The 14,019-nt window shown below is 44.8% G+C and overlaps 1 pseudogene; it reads right to left on the reverse strand.

The window, feature by feature from the left end:
* Positions 1–12,084: 12,084 nt before the first annotated feature.
* On the reverse strand, positions 12,085–12,203 carry LOC117802879 (annotated as a pseudogene).
* Between the last annotated feature and the right edge of the window lie 1,816 nt (positions 12,204–14,019).

The following is a 14,019-nucleotide window of genomic DNA, read 5'->3' on the forward strand; positions in this document are numbered from 1 at the left end:
TAAGAAGTAGTTTCTGGGGGCACCTGGGTGGCACAGCGGTTCAGCGTCTGCCTTCAGCTCAGGGCGTGATCCCGGCGTTATGGGATCGAGCCCCACATCAGGCCTCAGCTATGAGCCTGCTTCTTCCTCTCCTACTCCCCTTGCTTGTGTTCCCTCTCTCGCTGGCTGTCTCTGTCTCTGTTAAATGAATAAATAAAATCTTTAAAAAAAAAAAAAAAAGAAAAAGAAAAACCAAATGGAGGGATATCTGATGAAATAAGTTCACCAGGACTCTTCCAGAGTGTCAAAGTCATGAAATNGAGGGAAGGAGGACTTAAAACTTCATGGTGGTGGGAGGAGCCCACGTGTGGCTTCCCTTCAGTGCCCCAGCAGGGGCAGTCTCCAGTCACTTTCACAACAATGCTGCCAGGTGGGAGAACTCTGAACTGTCATTCTCACTCATCAGGTGAGGAAATGGAGGCTCTGCAGGGTTTAGTATCTTGCCCAAAGACACACAGCTAGTAAGTGGCCAGGCGGGGTTGAAATCATGGCACTCAGCTGCTCCCACAGCACAGTACAAGGTGTGATATTAGTATTTTTGTCTACTGGTTTATAGAAAAGTGTGAAAGAAAGTCCTGGGGTTCAAGGTTTGAGAGGGTGTGGAGTAACACAAGGCAGAACGCTCGCCTCTCATTTGAGCCTCACAGCAGCCCATGGCAAATGGCACCCCGTTATCCAGAGGAAAAACGTACAGCTCAGAGAATTACTAAATTCATTCAAGTGTGAGTACCTCCAGGGCAAGGAACTGTCTGACTTTATTTATGTTTGATCCATAATTTTATCAATGAATGTTTCTTGAGTGTTTGTAGAAAAAAACCCTGCAAGATCATCTAATACATTCTGTCCATTTTAGAGATGAGAAAACGGAGGTCTGCAGAGTTAAAGAATATGCCTAGGGGCGCCTGGGTGGCACAGCGGTTAAGCGTCTGCCTTCGGCTCAGGGCGTGATCCCGGCGTTATGGGATCGAGCCCCACATCAGGCTCCTCTGCTATGAGCCTGCTTCTTCCTCTCCCACTCCCCCTGCTTGTGTTCCCTCTCTCGCTGGCTGTCTCTATCTCTGTGGAATAAATAAATAAAATCTTTAAAAAAAAAAAAAAAAGAATATGCCTAGATCACATTATCAGTGGCAGAGCCTGGACCTCAGAGCTCTCAGTTCCCAGTCCGGTGTCCTTCCCACCTCATTCATTCATCAAACCTGCAGGTAATATGCTGGTGCTCTGGGAATGTAAACAAACAGGGCAGGGAATAGTGTAAGGAGAGTGGGGCACTTGCTTTGAGTACAAAAACCTAAGGAGGGGGGTGCCAGAAAAACTCAAGAACCAAGATAAATAATATTTTAATGCAATATTTTAAAAAAATCAAATCAGCAAACTAGGGTTCATAGGCCTGCAGCCTATTTTTATAAATAATTAAGACTAAATCCCAGTCCCTGTTTTGTCCAGGGAGACACTCCCTCATGGAGTCTTTATTTAATTCCCCAGGAATGTCCTCAGACAGCAAGCAGGGGCTGCAGGAGGAGTGTTCGAGGGAGGAAAGGAAATGTGCAGAAGTCCAGACGTATGACACCACCAGGTTTATTGGGAGAAATAGCAACAAAGCTTGTTGGTGTGAGAGAGACAGGTTCAGGAGCCAGGGGAAGGAGCGGTGAGTGACCAGGTATCAGAGATCAGGGAGAGAGGAAGGAGCGATTCTCCTACCGGCTGAGAATGAACCCTGAAGATCTTAGACTTCATGCCATAGACCTGGCCAACTGCCTTCAGGCTGACCCTGAAACTGAGGGGATCAGACCCGAACCAGAGAGGGCAGGTCTCTGCTCAGAAATATGTTTAAAACCACAATGAATGTGTTTGCCTGGTTGTCCCCAGATGTACCTGGGGGATTTGTCCCCCATCCCAGTGCTCCGTGGCTTTATCTGAAACTGGACGTCTCCTGGGAGGGGAAACTGCCCACAAGCTGCTACTGGCTTGGGTGAGCTGCCAGAAGCCAGGGAAAACCCTGGAAGGATGGAAGCTGCTGAGGAATCCTCCTCGTTTGCTGAGAATACTATAAAGGCAGATTTAAAAATATTCCCTGTAGGGGCGCCTGGGTGGCACAGCGGTTAAGCGTCTGCCTTTGGCTCAGGGTGTGATCCCGGCGTTATGGGATTGAGCCTCACATCAGGCTCCTCTGCTATGGAGCCTGCTTCTTCCTCTCCCATTCCCCCTGCTTGTGTTCCCTCTCTCGCTGGCTCTATCTCTGTCGAATAAATAAAATCTTTAAAAAAATAAAATAAAATAAAATAAAAATAAAAATATTCCCTGTAAATCACCCAGAAGAAAGCTTGGCATAAAATGAACACTCAAAAAAACAGGTGGCTATTATTACTACTTTATGTTTATTATAAAAGTATTTTTAATAATTTTTTAAGTTATGATTTGAAAGACCCATTTTTTAAAAATATTTTAAGTAGGCTCTACACTGGTGACTCAGTCGGTTAAGTGTCTGCCTTCGGCTCAAGTCATGATCCCAGAGTCTTGGGATTGAGCCCCGAGCTGGGCTCCTTGCTCAGCAGCAAGCCTGCTTCTCCCTCTCCCTCTGCTGCTCCCCCTGCTTGTGCTCTCTCTCTCTCTGTCAAATAAATAAAATCTTTAAAAAGAAAAAAAAAGTAGGCTGTACACCTCACATGGTTTTTGAACTCATGACCCTGAGATTAAGAGTTGCGTGCTCTACCAACTAAGCCAGCCAGGCACCCCTGAAAGACCCATGTTTGACCAATATTGTCCTCTTCCCCTATATGTTTGTGTCAATTCTTGATGGTTGCAGAAGTACTCGCTAGAGCAGGCTGTCCACTAATAGCTGAGAGGATACAGTGTCTCAGAGGGATTAGAGTTCTGGGGGAGGTTTAATCCAGGAGGACTTCCTGTAAGGGAGAGGGCAGTGAGGGCAGAGTTCTAGAGAAATTGATGAGAAGATGGATAGAAGCATTCTGAATGACAATGTATCTGAAAGATGGAACAATTTTGCTTACCTTTCATAGGAATTAATTGATATCACGTACCTAAAATGGTTGACACAGTGAATGATGTAATGAAGAAAGAGGGGTGGGGAAAGGGGAAGAGAAGCAGGAGACCTTGGCTCCAAACACAGCGGTGCGTCTGGTTAGCTATGTGAGACCCTGTGGAGACATCAGTGCCCCTCTTGACACTTCAGATTTCTTTTCTTTAAGATGGATGATTCAGCCTAAGATTTCTACTTCTGAGACTCTCTGGTAATAACAAACACAAAATAATAACAGCTATTGTTTCTTACCACCTACCCTATGCCAATCTCTCTTCGAAGTGGTAATCAGACATCTCGTTTGATTTTCACAACCACCCGGATAGTGGACTCCATTATTATTCCCATTATATTGTTAAGGAAATAGAGGCTCAGAGAAGTAACCTGTCCAAATGGTAGCTCTAGTAAGTTGGGTCTCTGACCCCAGGAAGCGAGAGAGATGCTGCCCCCCAGGGGCTGTTCCAGGTCTACAGAGAAGCATTTTCCCACAGGGCTGGGATCCGGGCTGGTGGCGGCCCCCTGGACATCCAGTGCTGCAGGAGCTCTCCTTCCTGGTTTCGCTGCCCGGTTTCTGTGGCAGCACCAGCCCATAACTTGAACATCTCTCTACCCACCCACACCCCCACCTCAGCACAGTGACTTTCCCCAAAAGCTGTGTCACTCTTAACAGATGACATTCAGGGAAAAGCTCTGTGGTTGAATCACAGTGACCACTTCCTGTTCCGTTCAGGGTCCCCTGTTCTCCAAAGCCCTCCCTCTGCCATGCCCTGTTTAGTAATAAGAGCCATGATACTTATGACCCCCCAGGCTGCTAGAAAGGCTTAGTCACCCCTTCTTATACCCTCATCCTACCAGGCTGAGGGGCACCAACTCTCAATGTCAGCCCCATTCCACAGCCCTGCTATGGAGAGCCTGGTGGGAGAGCCTGGTTGTCCTAGGGATGTGTGAGGAGGTGAAGGGATGATCCCCATCCCTCCAGACTGGTGATGTAAGGCTGATGGGGACAGGTGGGCGGATGTTCAAGCTTCAGCCATGAAGTAAAGGAGTAGTCACTGACTCTGTGGGCGCTGTGTGGGCACCCACTCAGGGGTATTGTTGTCTCCTTGTACATGGGTCAGGACACCGAGTTAGACAAATACAGATGGGGTTGTGTGTCTTGGGGGAAACCCCAATTCTCTCCCAGTTGCTCAGAAAGGGCTTCCTGGAAGCTGACAAACTGCGGTAAAGTTGAGTGTGAGAGTGGAGGAAGTCATCAGATACTTGTAAGGCTATCTGAGAAGGAGACTTCCTTTGGGTCAATGCCGAATCTAGGACCATGGAACCCATTCAAGATCTTTAGGGGCCTTCAACCTCTAAAGATGATGATATCTCCTGCCCACCCCCATCCCCATAGGTAATACAAAATAAAACAATGTAAATCCTAAAAACAAGTATATGGAAGTCCTTGCGGCACCTGGGTGGCACAGCGGTTAAGCGTCTGCCTTCAGCTCAGGGCGTGATCCCGGCGTTATGGGATCGAGCCCCACATCAGGCTCCTCCGCTATGAGCCTGCTTCTTCCTCTCCCACTCCCCCTGCTTGTGTTCCCTCTCTCGCTGGCTGTCTCTATCTCTGTCGAATAAATAAATAAAATCTTAAAAAAAAAAAAGTATAAGGAAGTCCAGTAATGTGCTGATTTTTCCATTGATGACCACTTCAATGCTTTTTTTTTCTTGTATCAATTATCAATGTTCTTTGAAAAAAAATTTATTTTTTTTCAGTGGCCTCCACTTTGCTGATTCCATAGGCTGTATTTGGTGTGTCTGTTGGATAATCCTGCACTGGGGATAGTGGATGGTTATCAGAGGGCCACATGTGTCAGCTAATAAAGGGAAGATCTTTCCAGCTCTTTGTGTTGGGTGACCACTGAGTGGGCTGCCCCAGGGAGGGAGTGTTTGTTCACTGATGTGTTCCTACCCTCATCAAGGCCAGAAGACCCTATGGAGGGGGGAGGATGAGTGGGAGGGGAAGTCTGGAATGGAGATGGGTCACTCTCTAAAGTCCCTTCCAACCCAATGGTGGTAGGGTGGGAATTCCAAGCACCTTGGAAGGAAGTTGTTCCTGGGCTTACTCCAGGCTAAAGGTCACCAGCTGTGGGAGTGGGCTTCTGGGGTCCTGCTGGGGACTTTGAGGAGAAGAATTTCCCTTTCTACTGGAAGGCAAGCTTAACCTTGCCTTGGAAGCCCTAGACCAGCCCTGTATGTAACTACATCTGGAAAACCAGCCATTGCCACAAGATGGCCCCAGTGGTGGATGGGTCAGGACCAAATGGGCAGGACCAAGGGGCTTGTGGGCCACAAATCCAAGAACTCTGCATTCAGTCCTGTTTACACATAAGCTCCTTTCTGCTCTACCATGAACGCTTTAGAAGTCACAACTGCCTTATTTGTCCTTGAATCCCTGGTGCCCACCCTCCATTGACCTACTTGAATGGAGTCAGGAAAAATGGGATGGCATATTTCCTTTAGGCAATACATACATACATATTCTATAGACAATACATAAAATACCTTTTTTGCTTAGTGACTTTCCAAAAGGATGCACAGTTCACTGGTCATCATATTCGCCTCTGGAAAGGGAGACCAAGGGACTAGGGTCTGGGGGTGGGAGGGAGATTATTGGTCACTTGATATCATTTTTAACCATGTGTATTTATTAATTACATAGACTACAATTAAAACGCTGGGCTAAAACCCAAAGTGCTTTCAGCAACCACAGCGGGTGATTTGAGAGGCATTAGATGTTGTGAGTGCATGACACTCCTTGGAAGAGACTCTCGACCTTTTAATCTACTTTACTGACTTTTAATTTACAATTTTCACAACACTGAAATGTTAATTTTCCAGGATGGTACTCATTAAACACATCAAGTTAAAAGCGAGCTTGTGATAAGGGCAGCCAAGCACGCTTTCCCCAAGAGAGGAATCAGAAAAGCAATTGCTCCATTTTGGGTGCATCAAGGGACAGTCACAAATATGACCACAAGTGATTGGGAAAAGATTACCATGTATTCATATTTTTTAAAGAAAATGAGTTCAAATGCTTCATAATTAAAATCAGCTATTCCAGACAGGCTATAGACTTGAGGCTGGGCAGATAATCAGAGAGAGTAAATCACCAGACCCAGCTAAATTCTAAATTCCCAGAAGGCTTTCTCAAAGTCTTCAGAATAGACTTCACTGAAGTTTGCAACCATCCCTGAAAAAAGCAAAAATTTCCACTTCAAGGACCAGGAACCAGAACCAATACCTGGAACCGGATCCCTTCCTTAGCCTCTCCCGGACTCCATGGCAAAATCCCAATTTCCTTCTGTCATCTGTGTTAACACCAGGATGCTTGTCCTTGGGGTGTAGCTCAGACTCTCAGGACCTCAATTTCCTCAATAGCCAAATAGAAATTAAAATTCCTACACTCTGTTCTGCATCCTGATTGTGATGCTAGTTACATGAACCTATACGTACTAAAATGCATACTAAAATGCATGGAACGTACATCAGAAGAAAAGAAGTCCATTTTACTGTATAATAATTTTAAAATAATATTTTTAAAAAATCCTATGCTTCAAGTAAGAAGCTCCTTACATATCCTTATTTACCTGCTTATTTTCTGCGGCATCCAGTACAAGGCTTAGCCCACAGACATTCAACAAGTTGAATATTTGTTGAATGAATGAATACTAGAAAGAGCTGAATGCTGATCCCAAGCAGGGACTCAATGGTTGTTGATACTGTCACCCTCCCTTTAGTCATTTTGGATAGTAGGACATACTGGAGGTCTTCAGAATACACTAGCAGCTTGCTCAGTTCTGTGCCACTTGAACAATGTTTGACCTAAGGGGAGAGAAAAGGCAGCTGCTGCCAGGAAGAGTGATCTGTCTGATTTCTTGTAGCCATGGATACATTTGATAATGACGGAGGGTCTTCTTCATGCCAAGCGCTGTGCTAAGTGGTGTGGAGACTGAGTCCATTCGGATACATCCCTCCCCGGGTCAACTCGCACAAAGGAAAGTGAGTGTTTATCTCAATGCCCTGGGTTAATGTATGGCCGGGGGCGGGGGTGATCACCCAGCTTCTGGTATTTATAGAAGCCACAGCTTATTTCAAATGAGCCACTGGGAGCTAGAGTGAAGGAGGCTGAGCGGGAAAGCAGCCAGGGGAGCAGAACCTGCCAGCACGGACCCTGAGCCTTGACCCACCAGTTCCCCCAGCTCTGATCAGGTCTGGAGGGACCAATGTACTCTAAGGCATAACAAGAGCGGGAATGATGAAACAGGAAATGAAGGTATTCATTTATAAGGTGATTCCTGGAGTCCAACAGCGGCAGTATTGTTCCCTCTCCTGAGGATACGGCCAGCCAAGGCTCCTATATAAGCGGAGGGCTGCTCCCAACATGGAAAGAGCACAGAGAGACCTGGCAATTCTTTATGGGGAAGCAAGTAGTGTCATAGAAAGAGGGTGGCTTATGAGTGCAAAGGAATTGGTTTAAAATCGTGGCTCCAGCACTTATTGAACTGTGTGACCTTGAACAAGTTGCTTCAAGTCTTTGTGTCGGTTTCCCAATAAATAAAATAGGCACACTAACACCTAACTCTTACTATTTTAAAGTACAAGGGAGATGACACATGGGAAGATCCAGGCACAAACTAGATATAACCAAGTGGTCACTTCCTTATAATTCTTTTGTATAGATCACTTTCATTTGCAAAGGTAACACATGCTAATGATTAAATGTTGAAAATATTCTATAAGCTAAAAGGTAAAACACTAAAACCTCCCATAATTCCATCATCCAGAGGGTATTACTGGTGGCATTTTAGTATTTTTCCTTCCAGGCTTTGCATGCTTAAAAAAACAAACAGTGAAACAAACAAAAACAGAGATGGGATCCCACTCCCATGTCATCTTACAACCCCCTCTTTTCAATTGTGAGTGTGTACTAACATCTCATGTCTTGAAATGGTCTTCGTCAACACCATTTTAAAAAAATGTCTGGCATAGTGACCTACTACATGGCCATACCATCATTGATTTAACCAATCCCATATTGTTGAGCATTTTCACCATGATAAGCAATGCGAAAATGAACATCTTAGCAGCTGGTCGTCTTTTATTCACCCCCTATGATGAGTCTCCTAAAGGACAGTTGTTCGTGGGTACTAATAGCCTTCCAAGAACTTGATGTCAGGTTATGTTCCCACCTACCAAGGCCAGTAGGGCCCGTTTTCTTGATCACTGGTGAACCCTTTTGTTCTCTCCAGCAATGGTAGCCTGACTACTTTCTCTTCTCTGCTCCAGGGATATTCCTGTCCAAATATATAAATTTGGCTTCCCAGCCTCGCAAGGCCTCCTCTTCCCTTTCTAGTTCCGGAGGCATAAGCTCTGACTACCAATTTTCCATCTCAGCCACCACATCTTTCTCACAGAAGACCCATTATAATTAGACCGCTGCTTATCTGCTATGGGCTACATTTTCCAAATCTCATCAACCTTGTTCACAAATCTCATCTAGGGTGAGTTCTTTCTTGAAAAGATTTCCCGATAGCTAGTATCACTCATTTCCTGTTGGCATTCCTAGTTTCCACTTCCGAGAGTAAAGCTCTGGCTTTGTCTCCAAAGGCAGGGATGGGGAGGAGGGCACTTTATCAAAGCTGAAAGTAGCAAATTTCATTCCTGGAACAATGAGCAGGGAGTGAAGGCTCAGATCAATGGAAGGGTACCCATGGGGGAAAGGGGTCTGGGGAAAGCAGAGGTCCCTGTTCAAACACGCATGGGTTCCTTGACTCATTGTCCCACATCAATCCAATTCCTCTTTCTGTCATCACAGTGACTTCTCTGACTCTCCTGCTTCCTGCTTTCCCTTCAAGGACCCTTGTGATTAGGTGGGGCCCACCCAGATAATCCAGGATAATCTCCCCAACGCAAAATCCTTAATTTGATCACACAAGCAAAGTCCTTTTTGCCATGTAAGGTCACATAATCATAGGTTCTGAGGATTAGGACTTGGACATATTTGGGGGCCATTATTCTGTTCACCTCACTTGACCTGAGTTTTCTCATCTGTAAACTGTGAGTCTTTAACAAAACATTCTCCAGGATCCCTTCCAGGTTTGGCTGGTGGGACTATTTCAAAACATGAAATGTAGGGGGGCTGACATGTAGGCAGTCACTGAATTTTTTTTGAGTTTCCCTATTTCTTCCTCTAGGACTCCACCCTCTCCCCTGAAGCTGCTGATGTCATTTCTGCTTATGCTTCTATTGGCTGAGCAAGCCCACATAGTGTGCCTCCCCCATGCAGCTCTGTGCTAAGCTCTTTGCAGCTACAAAACCATTCCACCTTCATAACAGCCCCATGAATGAAATGGACTGATAATCCTTATTTGATATTATTTTGTAGAGGCACAGAGAGGTTAAGTGACTTGGGTGAGGTCACAGAGTGGCAGTGCTGAAGTCTGACTGCGGAGTCTACTCTCAGCAGCTTGTGATCTGGCCTCTCCTCAAAGCTCCTGACACACAATCAGGTAGCCATTGTTTAAGTTCTGTAGATTTTGAGCAACTCAAGAGCAGGGGCCTTGTCTAATTCTCTGAATCCCAGCTCTAATAGCCTGGCACACAAATGAACAAAAAATGAATGAATGAATGAAAATGGGCATTACTACTTATCTGCCTGAGAGTCTCTTATATATCAGAGCCATGGTTGCAGGACATGATAATGAACATTTATGGGACACTTCAAAAGAGCTTGATCCTCACACCAGCACTAGGAGCTAGGTAGTATTATTATCCTCAGTTTACAGACAAGTTAAATGCAGCAGAAAGAGGATTAGTAACTTGCCCAAGGTCAGGAATTGGATCTGAGTTGAGATATGCTTGACTTCCATGTTTGCATCATGAATGTCAGCATGAACTCCCTGAGGCCTGCATTTTTAAAGTTCGGACCATGGTGCATGGGTGGTTCCATTGGTTGAGTGTCCGACTCTTGATCTTAGCTCAGGCCTTGATCTTGGGGTCATGAGTTCAAGCCTCATGTTGGGCTCCATACTGGGCATGGATCCTTTTTTTTTTTTTTAAAGATTTTATTTATTTATTCGACAGAGATAGAGACAGCCAGCGAGAGAGGGAACACAAGCAGGGGGAGTGGGAGAGGAAGAAGCAGGCTCCTAGTGGAGGAGCCTGATGTGGGGCTCGATCCCATAACGCCGGGATCACGCCCTGAGCCGAAGGCAGACGCTTAACTGCTGTGCCACCCAGGCGCCCCTGGGCATGGATCCTAGAAGGAAGGAAGGAAGGAAGGAAGGAAGGAAGGAAGGAAGGAAGGACAACAGGACGAATGAACCAAATATGACTCTGGGCAACCAAAGAGAAGAAAGGACACAAAGGAACATTTTATCGTGGAGCTACTATATGCCAGGCCCTGGTACCAGGTGCTTTACAGAATATCTCCCATTTAGTCCTCAGAACAACCTGATTGTCCCATTTCACGGATGAGGAAACTGAGGTTTAGAGAGATTAAGGGAACTTCCTAAAGTCCAGTGGTAGAGCCAGGATTCAAACCAGGTCTAACTCCCAAATCTGCCGTCTTTCTACCATTAGTAGGCTACTGGTCTCAGTTCTCCCATCTGTAGAATGGAGTCAGGTAAGATGCACTCTGAGCTCCAGTTCAGCTTCTATTTTTTAAGCTAGCATTATTGTGCACTTATTGCATGCCGGGCACTGTGCTGAGAATCTCACATACATTTTATAATGTCATCCTTACAACACCCTTTGAGGTGCTGCTAATATTACTGTTTCCACTTTTAAAATGAAGATACTGGGGCTCAGATGTACAGACATTGCTCATGGTTACAGAGCTCACACAATGCACAGACTGAGTTTTAACTAAGGCTTGTTGATTCTTAAGCCAAACCCTTACCCATGCCCTATACTGCCTCCAAAAGTCTCGCCAGCCTTTGGAGTGAAGACATCCTGTATTCCTACAGAATCGGAACAAGACTGGAGTAGACGTTGGATGAGTTCCTCAAAGCGTGGGCTCTTCTTCTTTTGGATTTCAAAGAATCATTTCAGGGAAGTTCTGTTAGAGTCAAAAGGTGACATCCTTCCACAGACAGTTGGCCAAGGCTAAGTCCAGCTCTGGCACCTCAAGGGCTTGGCCGTTTCCTCTGATCTTGTTGTCAAGGCAACCCTAGATTGCTCTGTGGTTTTGTAGCTCTTCTTCCTCTTTCTTCCTTGTCTCCCCACCTGCTCAAGAGAACACTTGAGAAACAGCTCCAAGGGGCCCACTTGCCAATGATTGAAGGAGATGCAGGAACTTCAAGGCCCCAAACAGAAAGAACTACCTTCCCTAAACACCTTGAGGCAGAAGCTCATTCACAGCTGTCCTCCAAAGCCTTCCAAGGTGCCTGGAACAAGGAGGTAGTCAGTAAATGTTGAATGAACTGACTAATTATGGAAAGGGGGCTTCTAAAGTAGTCGGCTTTGGAAAACAAGGGTAAAACAATACCAGAATAAAAGTACACGTGTATGTATGTGTGTGTGCCCCAGAGCAGAGGCCAGCCTGCGTCCCTCCACTTCTCTCCACATTTTGTGAGCTGGAGCTGTCAATGTGGACGGTTCCTGCCTACCCAGGCTTCTGGCCTGAAGAGTATTTCTCTCTCTGTGTCTCTGTCTCTCTTAATTGTGGTGAAATACACATAATACAAATGTTATCATCCTAAGCATTTTTAAACATACAGTTTGGTAGTGTTAACTATACTCAATAAATGGTCACTGGGTAATTGCTCTTGCTCTGTTTTATTGTTTTCTACAGGTTTCAGCCTCTTGGTTTAAGCGCGATTTTTGCTTTATGGTGTACCGACAATTGTAAGTACTTCTTGACTGCCCTCTAGTGGGAAAGATGAAAAAGTGAAACTCCAAGGGAGTCCTGCAGGAATGAGCGACTGGTTTGGTTTGGTTTGGTTTGGTTTGGTTTGGTTTAAAGCCCACAGCAGCCAGTATTCCCAGGCGGAATCCCATCTACGTACTAACCAGGCCTGACCCTGCTTAACTTCCCAGATCAGATGAGATCGGGCTCCTTCAGGGTGATATGGCCATAAACTGAGTGGTCCTTTTTCCCCCTAACTTTACACCATCCAAAACTATGATGGACTCAAGGTGGCAGTTTATCCTCACCTTGCAGATTACAGATGAGGGTGACATGTAGAGCTTCTCACACCGCGGTGAAGAACCGGTATTTTAAAAAAATTATCTGCTGCAAATCAATCCATTTGTAAAATTTTAAAAAAATGAGTTACTAGATAATTATATTCCATACAAAATTTTAAAAAACCTATTTTTTATTATCGGATACAAGGGACAAAATCACATTTCAATAAATATAATTAAAACATAGGAAAAGGTAAAATGAATGCAAAATCTCTACATGTTGTTCATTCAATGTGGATATTATAGATGATTAATACAGAGAATTGCTATCACGCTAATGACTTTTTGTTGTTCTGCATTCACAATTAAACAAAAAATTATAAGTGAAATGTCTTGATTCCCTACTTCAAATAAACAGTATATCAAGATTATGGCTTTTTAATGGACAAATGCTCATGCTTATGGCTTGTTAGCCTATTTAATCCACGAAGAATGGAATATAATGCTACCCGCAATGTACAATGGCTGTCAAAACTGCTTTTATGTTTTGTCTTAGTAAGAGCTTTAGTGGAGAAACTAGTCTCACAGAGGTTTGTTGATGGGAATGAAAGGAGAAATTTTTTAAAAATATTTTATTATTTATTTATTTGCCAGAGAGACAGCGAGAGTGAGCACAAGCAAGGGGAGTGGCAGACAGAGGGAGAAGCAGTCTCCTCACTAAGCAAGGAGCCTGATGTGGGACTCCATCCCAGGACCCTGGGATCATGACCTAAGTTGAAGGCAGACTCCTAACAACTGAGTCACCCAGGCGTCCCAGAAGGAGACATTTTTTTAAAGATTATTTGTTGATTTTGGAGAGAGAGAGAAAGAGAGCACATGGGGGGGGGGGAGAAAGAGAGAAAAGGAGAGAGAGAGAATCTCAAGCAGACTTCCTACTGAGCACAGAGCCCAACCTGGAGCTCGGTCTCACGACCTTGAGATCATGACCTGAGCTGAAATCAAGAGTCTGACACTCAACCAACCAAGTCACCCAGGCGCCCCTGGAAGAAATTATTTTAAAGCAATTTCACAAAGCTCAGGATTTCCATCTTGTACTTTTATCCAAAATGAAGCAAATGATTCTGCTTTTCAAAATCCATCTTCACCTCTTCATCCATTGCCAGTTCCACCAATTTATCCTGTAAAGTTGTACAGCTGACCCTTGAACAACATGGGGGTTGACAGTACTGTATTTACTGAAAAAACTCTGCATATAAGTGGACCTGCACAGTTCAAACCTGTATTGTTCAAGGGTCAATTGTACAATTAAATCAAATTATCTTTTTTAAAAAATTCTAATTAGTTGACATACAGTTCAGTATTGGTTCAGTAGTAGAGTTCAGTGGTTCATCATTTGCATATAACACCCAGTGTTCAGCATAAGAAGTGCCCTCCATAATACCCATCACCCACCTATCTCATACCCCACTCATCTCCCTCCATCAACCCTCAATTTGTTCTCTATAGGTAAGAGTCCCTTTTGGGGTCCCTATGTGGCTCAGTCAACTAAGTGTCTGATTCTTGATTTCAGCTCAGATCATGATCTCATCAGGGTCATGAGATGGAGTCCTGAGCTGGGCTCCGCACTCAGCGGACGATTCTCTCTTTACCTCTCCCTCTGCCCTCTGGCCTCCCCACCTAAAATAAATATGTAAATCTTAAAAAAAAGGGGGGGTCTCTCATGATTTGTTTCCCTCTTTCTCTTTTTCCTCACCTCTCAAATGTTCATC

Source organism: Ailuropoda melanoleuca, chromosome 6 (assembly GCF_002007445.2).
Source record: "Ailuropoda melanoleuca isolate Jingjing chromosome 6, ASM200744v2, whole genome shotgun sequence".
NCBI lineage: Eukaryota > Metazoa > Chordata > Mammalia > Carnivora > Ursidae > Ailuropoda > Ailuropoda melanoleuca.